Genomic DNA, 8,551 nt, shown 5'->3' on the forward strand with positions numbered 1-8,551 from the left:
CAAGCATCGAAAGCCCACGGGCAACTGGAAGGCTTTGCAAGACCAAGCTCGCTTATCTTCAGCGAACGCTCATTCTGGTTTTGCACCGTCTCCAAATACATAGCCAACTTTTAGATTCTAAACTGGTCAAGGAGCACTTAAAATGTTCATCACGTTTATCAATTTGAAATTGCAGACAATTGGTAGAAAACATTTGTATCACTCACACTTAGTGGTGGCGATTGGGTTCCAAAACTAGGGGACCAAGGTGCATAAGAGTGTGTTGGGGGGAAGGGGGGCAAGGACGGTTTAATTTCCCTTGGTACATAAGATTAGCATGGTGCAAAGGTGGCAAAAACTGGGAGTCAACTGCCCGCTCTCTGCTCCGCCCCTAATCACTGCCACTGCTGACATCCGTAAAGGAAACCAAGTTTTGCAAAAAGTGCCATCGTAAATATTTTGGAACTGTGTGTGCCTCGTGGTTGTTCTACATTAAACATTATTTGGGGGTGCTCCCCCATGGTGCAGTGGTAGTGTCGTCGCGTTGTAATCAAGAGGTCCCGGGTTCGATACCCGGTGGACACACGTGGTGTTCGGATCCCACTTTAAACTGTAATTCCAGTCCCGATTAGCTTTAATGTGCATAAAGTGACCAAATAAATGAATCAATCTATTCAACAGTTTTTCTCTCTGGTGTAATTTTGCAAATTCAATATCCGAATTAGTTGCTCAGGATATCCCCCTGAATACTAAAGCACGATGGTCCATAAAGTGGAACATGAAATCAGAATTTGCATTATAAAATGTTTTTGCATATTGCCATCTTTTTCAACAAATCATCGTTCGCTCATGTTGTTGCTAGATATCTAGTTCTACAGACCGCTTTGATAGAAATATGATGCAAAATATAATTGTTAGCTTGTATCTTCATATGGGTGCAAATAGCAGGCAATGCTATTTACACATTTCAACAAACAAACAACGTAAAGATGAAACCTAGAGAAGATTTACGATTTCAAGATCAGAAAAGTGACATAAAATGAGCAAGACACACACACCTATTTCAAGACCTTCAAAACAAATTTGGAAAATATTTGGTAGTCGGTTTGACATAATAATGAAACTAATTTGAGATGTTACAAAATCTTAGTTATACTACAGTGCCGTAGCAATGTATCGCGAGGCCCTGGACGAGATTAGAATGCATGGCCCCATCAGTTCTTTAAGTTTGAAATATCAGTGAATCAATACACGGCCATCAAGGAAACATCAGCAAATTATCATATTTATATAATGGGTACCTGGAGGAAACTTTGGGGGTTAAAGGTGGCCAGGGGCATGGTGATCACATTACCCCCACCTTCTGCCGTGATCGAGAAAGTGTGGGGCTCTAACCCTACACCCCCTATACACCTTCATGGCATGGTGCATAACACAGTGGAGCCCTTTGCCTTTACTTTTGCCTAATAATAATAATAAATTTCTGATGAAAATTACATTTAATAGTATGTGACAGAAAAATTTACACTTGGCAGAGGTACAGTAACACTACTGGAATTTTCATTAACCAAAGCAGTAGTAATAGTATGTTTTTAAGATGTTCTTTAGGCAGTAAGACAACTGAAATATCCTTTAATATAATAAACTTTTTTTAAAAAAGTCAGAAATACAAACTAATAATCTTTAATGAGTTGTTCTTTGTTTCCTTATTTCAATATTTGTAGGATGCAAATGTTGCAAACCATGGCTTAAGTAGAAAATATCCAAGGATGCACATAAAATGTCAGGGGGAAGAGGGGTGTGCTAAACCACAATCCTGTCTAGGAGCACAAAATATCTACCTACATGCTCTTTGACACAATTGGTTTCAACATCAACATATCTTAAAATGATAAGCATTTGGCCCATAAGCAGTGCTCGAAAAATTTTCTTCAAAGCTAGGCACCAGCTCTGAAAATCAGGCGCCAGACAACTAACTACTAGCAATTGTGCATACTACAGAGTGTTTCAAAAGTTGCACAACCCAAACTTTGAAAATGTATATCATGAAAACCATAAGAGGTATTTACACCAGGTTTTCTGCACTAAATTAATCATGTATGCTATCACTGGGTTAATAAATTTATGTTAGCATGTATCCAAATAAAAGCAATTACATTATTTGAAAAAATATAGTTAATTTCTTGAAAACATCTGAGAATTGATTTGCAACAATATATACCAACCTAGAAATTTTCAGTGAAAAATGCAGGTTCGATCAGGACTCGAACACGGGGGTCTGATATACCGTGCAATTGCTCTAACCACTGAGCCGACCTGACCTCGCCTGATTTTTGCTGTCGCTGTTTTACCTTTTTTGGAATCTTCCAGTGACGTGCACTGAGGAGTAGCTAGTCTAGCAGAGATAGTTCAATCAATCTCACATTTCGAATTATATTCAAATCACAATATTTATTGTCTTGTTAAAGCCACAGTTCATATGCAACACTTTCTGTTCCACGCACTTCTCGTCCATCGGTGTGATCCGCAGGCAAAGCTAGCTGGATACCCTAGCCCGCTCTTCCTCCGCCAGACCAGTTTCCAGGTAGAAACGACTGCCCGAAGGAAAAAGGAAGATTTTTACCTCTACCTCCCTTGTCCCCTCGCCCCCCGCTGCAATGGTTGAAAGCCCAGGCTTTCAGGTCCACCAGTCTATCTCCTATAGGACAGATAGGGGATTGGTTTCTCATAGATTATTTTGTACATCCTCTAAAGAACTCAGGCTAAAATTTTCTGCAGTACTTATGTTCTCTGTATTTACACAACCTTTTACACGTTGTACAATATGTACGTATGTATAATATGGGATGTAGTTTTATTATTTATGAAATGGGAACGTGTTATGTGCAGACAATAATGTTATGCTTTCTTTCTTTTTTTCTTCTTTCAAGTATGGAATATATAATGATTAAATTACAAATATGTGTGCTCGGGCTCTCTCTCACTCTCGTTTTAGTAGTGTTTTATTTAAATATACTACTCTTGGCCTCTTAACAGTCATAAATACGGATGTATTTATTTGGGCAAGAGAACGCGTGATGATATCGTTGTTGGTTTGTTGTATTTTACTTCGCTTTTCTGCCACATTTCGTTATCGCGAAAATGAGGATGAGTGATGATATGATGAAATTGATGAAGGGACCTCATATGAACAATCCAGGCCAGGATTCAAACCCATGATGAGTGCGCATTCTTGTCCTATGTGTTGCACTCTGCAGTGAATAATGAAATAATTTGGAATGAAAAATGTATCTCGGAACTCAAACAGCCAAATGAATATTATTGAAGAAACTACAAAAAAATGTGTTTTGTTGCCAGTTTTGTTTTTGTGCATAAAGTGTACTTAAAACACCAAATCAACCAACCGTGGAGGAGTGGTTATCACAGCATGCTACAACACCAGGGGTTCCGGGTTCGAATCCCGACCTGGGCATGGGTGTTCTTGTGTTTGTCCCTTCATTAATTTTATCGTATCATCTTCGCAATTAACCAAATGTGACAAAAAGAGCGATGCTAAGTAACAAAAATGAAATCAAATCATTGATTGATTGCTTGATTTGGTTTATTTTACTTCGCTTTTCCGCCACTTTTGGGTAATCTCGAAGATGATACGATAAAATTGGTGAAGGGACACACACAAAGAATACCCATGGCCAAGCCGAGATTTGAACCCAGGATCTCTAGCTTAGTAGTCAAATCAAATAGTTTTTTATTTTCTAATGTGGGTGGGGTTGTACGTGTACTTTTTTTTAGTACTCATTCATCATTTTGCAATCTTTTCCTGTTATCGACATTCTTTTTTTTTTAGGAATACTGGGCCCTAAAGGTGAGAGGTGTGTGACCCACACCAACCCCACCCCCCCTTGAGCATGCCACTGACTACTACCCCAAGTGTCGACGTCACCGCATGTCACTGGAATCTTCTCTGCCAGTGCAACCGCAACGGGATCTGTTGCCTTTGAAATACAGTAGACTTCGACGTTGCCTGGTTCTTCCCAGCGTAGAGATGTTAATTATTGAAGATCAGGCACACACAGGTAATGTACTACGTAGAAATTTTCAGCGAAAAATGCATTAACATTTCTACGCTGCGAGGAACCAGGCAATGTCGAAGTCTACTGTGTTTCAAAGGCAACAGATGCCGTTGCGGTAGCACTGCCAAAGATGATTCCACACAAGTAAGACAGCGAGAAATCAGACGAGGCCAGGCCGACTCAGTAGCTCAGTGGTTAGAGAAATCATACGGTATGCCAGAGACCCAGGTTCGAGTCCTGGTCGAGCCTGCAGTTTTCGCTGAAAATTTCTACGTAGTACATTTCCTATGTGTGATCTTCAATAATAATACCAACTCTTAACCATTTGTGGAATCATTTGTTGGTGTTTGACTAGTCGTAAAACAGTTGCTTTGTGAGGTACAGCAGAAGCAGGGGAGTTGCTTTGTGAGGTACAGCAGAAGCAGGGGAGTTGCTTTGTGAGGTACAGCAGAAGCAGGGGAGTTGCTTTGTGAGGTACAGCAGAAGCAGGGGAGTTGCTTTGTGAGGTACAGCAGAAGCAGGGGATTTTTCTTGGAAAACCTCTTGCACATCAGTGTAAGAATGAGTAGTAAAATACTCTTCAGCAATGCAGACGCGCTGCTCCAAAGAATATGCCATGCTGAATCAATTAAAAGAACAGGCATATTAGCATCGAAAGTGAGCGAAGAGAATTCAGTGTAACCAGAGGCAGGCTAGGATTATCTCAAGAGTCCAATTTCGGCACAAAATCTTGGTTTATGATTTTCCACGTAAATGTATAGCCAATACTTTGGCACATGTGGCATGCGTCTGTTGACAATATTTCGACCCGCTAGCGTTGCCATACATGTCCCAAAAATGGCACTTTTTCACTCAACCCATAAAATCGCCAATACGAAATTCATCAAATGTTGCACATGACCAATATTGGTCGCAAATGACAGATTGACATGGCATCAGTCATCAGACATCTAATTATGACCCTTCTATAATTTCTTACGTATTTTTCTCATTCAAAAGTGCATTTCTGGAAAAAAATTAACGCTGCCTTCTGCCAGTTATTAATTTATCTAAATTTTCTGTATGGAGAAAACTGATAATTTTAAGCATTGAAAAATATTTCAATGGATGAGACTTTATAATGCAGAAAACCCGGTGTAAATATCTCTTACGGTTTTCATGATATACATTTTCAAAGTTTGGGCTGTGCAACTTTTGAAACACTTTGTATATGAAGCTCAGCATCACGGTATTCAAAACATCGCTAAATCATTCGAGAAAAGGAAATGGGGTGTTTGGGGACAAAGAGTAAGACATTATCACTGACTCTCTTGAATGTTCGCAACGTTGATTTAAAAAAAAATCATTTGCTAACTTACGCTGTACTGCAATTTGAACTTAGAATCATCAAAATTTCGTACATATTACAGCATAAGATCACAGTCACCAGGCTGAAATTTTAAGTCGCCATGGCGACCTGGCGACCGGGATTTTTCGAGCCCTGCCCATAAGTGTGAAATCTTTGGTGTAATCATTGATACAGCAATTTTGACTTTGTTGGACATTAATTGTACCAGTTATTGTTGAATTTTAGGACTTGGATGATAATAATAATTGTGAATCTCATTTTGTTGTTAGTCAGATTCTTTCAGAAAATTTATATTAGGGATGGGTCGATATGAAATTTTGGCCGATACCGATAACCGATATTCTACCGATCTGATATAAAATTAGAAATGGTCCATGAAGAACCTGAAATGTTCATTGATCTCCTTAATAAATATGTGTTTCGAGGTGACTGCAGTGCAAAAGAAGTTGAATATTTAGACACCATTTTTTTAAGGGGTATAGTAAGAACCTCACAATTGTATGTTCAAGACCAGTGGTGGCAATTGGGTTCCAAAACGAAGGTGGGGGGTGCGGAGGGCGTTGCAAGGAAAGTTTACTTTCTCTTGGTAGACAAGGCTTAACATTAAGTTGCGATAATGTTGAGGCAAAAAAAAAAAAAAAATGGGGAGCAACTATCCCTTAAATCGTCGCCACTGTAAGGCTGTCATTTTAATCAGAACGTGAAATCGGAAAATTTTTACCACTCGACTCCTCTGTTTCCATGCATTAACATTGTGTGCCGGAAACATCTCAGTATGTGTGTTTGTCCATTTCTTCTCATCAGGCATAAAAACATCTATGGTGTATTTGAGTGTTTTTACGAAGCTGTTACACATGCACGGGATGGACAATCCACTCAACAACGCAGATTCAAATTGTGGGCTGCGAACTGGGCGCAGTCAGCTCTCGAATATTTCTCTCTGATTCGAGCCTGAACAGCACTAATGTGTCTTGTCCTCCCATGTTTGTAGCTCTTATGAAAGCCGAAACCCACCAAATTGTTCAGATTCTGGCCTTACCACTCACAAGTGTTCAAAAATGCCTGTCATAGCTTCCGCTGTCTTGTCATATATTGGCACGAAACAAAGGAAGTCTTTTCGAATACAGAGGTGGATCACGAAACAATTAATGCACAGTGAAAACCCTTCCGTTCCCAACACATCTAATGTTTCGTCTCCCAGTATGATCAAATGCTTACTCATTTATCTCCAGTGACGTGCCCAAGGGAGGGTTGGTGAGGTCATAACCCCATTTGACCCAGTATTCCTTTTTTTAAAAAGAAAAAAGAAAAAAAAGAGGAACGTCAAAGACAGGAAAAAAATGGCAAAATCAGGACTGACCACCAAAAATAGTATGCGTAACCCCTCTCCCTTCAGAAAATCCTGGGCACGCCTCTCTTTATCTCGGACACATTTTTTTTTTTAAATCAACTCACCAGAAGTTTTTATCATTCCGTACTGGAGATTGAAGTAAGATGCGTTCTTCCTGCAGGTTTGGATATGATCCTTTAGGGTGCTGTCGTCTGCCTGCCTTCACGTCTAACCTTAACAAGGCCCTAATTTTCCATTCTTGTGACTTGGATTTTCAAGACTTAGGAAGGTTTCAGACTGAAGGGACACGCAATACATGTCGATTGAAATGGGCCAATCAACAGCAACGTTTCACACCGTAGCGACACAAAAGGCCGCACAAACCTAGTCTTCAGGCGACACGGTGTGAAATCTCCCTTATTAGGCCACTGTCATCGTCACCTCGAAGTAGTAGCTCTTGTTGACCACAGAAAAAAATTATCCTCAACCGCTGGGAATGCTCCTCAGTTTTCTTCTCTCTCCTATATTTTCTGTACTTGTTCACTATACAGGCAACACCTTACGATTTGATATACACAGGACATGAACTATGTAGACATGTTAACAAAAAATCGGTTGAAGTCAAGGATGGCTAGGTGGTTCAGTTGGTAGAGCCCTGATTTGGGTCCTGGTAGAGCCTGATTTCCGCCTAAAATGTCTACATATGCAACATCTTCTTGATTTCTCTTCTCGACATTCATAAAATTTTCGGCTGTCTCTTTATGGTAGTTGTTGTTATGGTAGTTTTTGAATGTGTTTCGAACCCAGTAGGCTCAAACAAAAGTTTTTTTTTGTTTTTTACCATGAAATTCTCGGACTGCATATACGAAATTTAGTTCTGGGAAAACTAAATCATTACTCAAAACTTTGATTTTCAGTTGATCTCTGCAGCTTATTTCTGTTTTAATAAACCACTCCAATATACGGTACTGCTGAAATATTCACGAGAGAGAGAGAGAGAGAGAGAGAGAGAGAGAGAGAGAGAGAGAGAGGCGCGCCTTGATCTCTTCGGCCCTCGAACCGAACTAGCACTACACTGAGGCCCCGGAAGTTCTGCTGTTGTCAATGTCTTCATTTTCGAATCACTATATCTTATAAAGCAACCAGATAGGACGCTGACTGATCTGATCACCAATCGACAGTATGAATTGTCTTACCTCTGAAATCTCATTAACCGATTCTTTGTACAGATCAACCGAAAAATTGAATCCACGTATTTATATTCTCATGACATTCTAGAACGTTCCGCAGATAAAACAATTCGTTAATATTGAAAGTAGTTGACTCCTTCTCTCATTCAAGAACGTACCCTCTCCCGCCTTCCAGAGATTAATAATTACAACGAATCGCCCTACGTGTGGCGCTACCTTTGTTGTGCAGCTTCCAAATGCTGACAAGTTTCTACATAGTGCTCAAGTGCGCTGCGACAACACCAAAAGCGGAAGAAAAGTTTACGTGCAATATTATCAACAACAGGGTTATAGAACATTCTCCGTCTTGCCTCGATAATTGTCTATCTCCTTAAATCATTGTCACATTATTCAAAAAGCCAAAAACCTAATTTTATCTAGTGTAAAATAAAAAATTTCCTGGGGGAGGGGGGGGGGGCTCGAGCAACCTCAACCCCACCTTGGATACGTGATATTAACAATAACAGGGGTATAAAACATGCTCCGTCTTGCCTCGATAATTATTTCTCTCCTTACATTATTTTCACATTATTCAAGAAGCCAAAAACCTAATTTTATCTAACGCAAACTTAAAAATTTCCTGGGGAGAGGG

Source organism: Lepisma saccharinum, chromosome 6, assembly GCF_977018435.1.
Source record: "Lepisma saccharinum chromosome 6, izLepSacc3.1, whole genome shotgun sequence".
Classification (NCBI taxonomy): Eukaryota; Metazoa; Arthropoda; class Insecta; order Zygentoma; family Lepismatidae; genus Lepisma; species Lepisma saccharinum.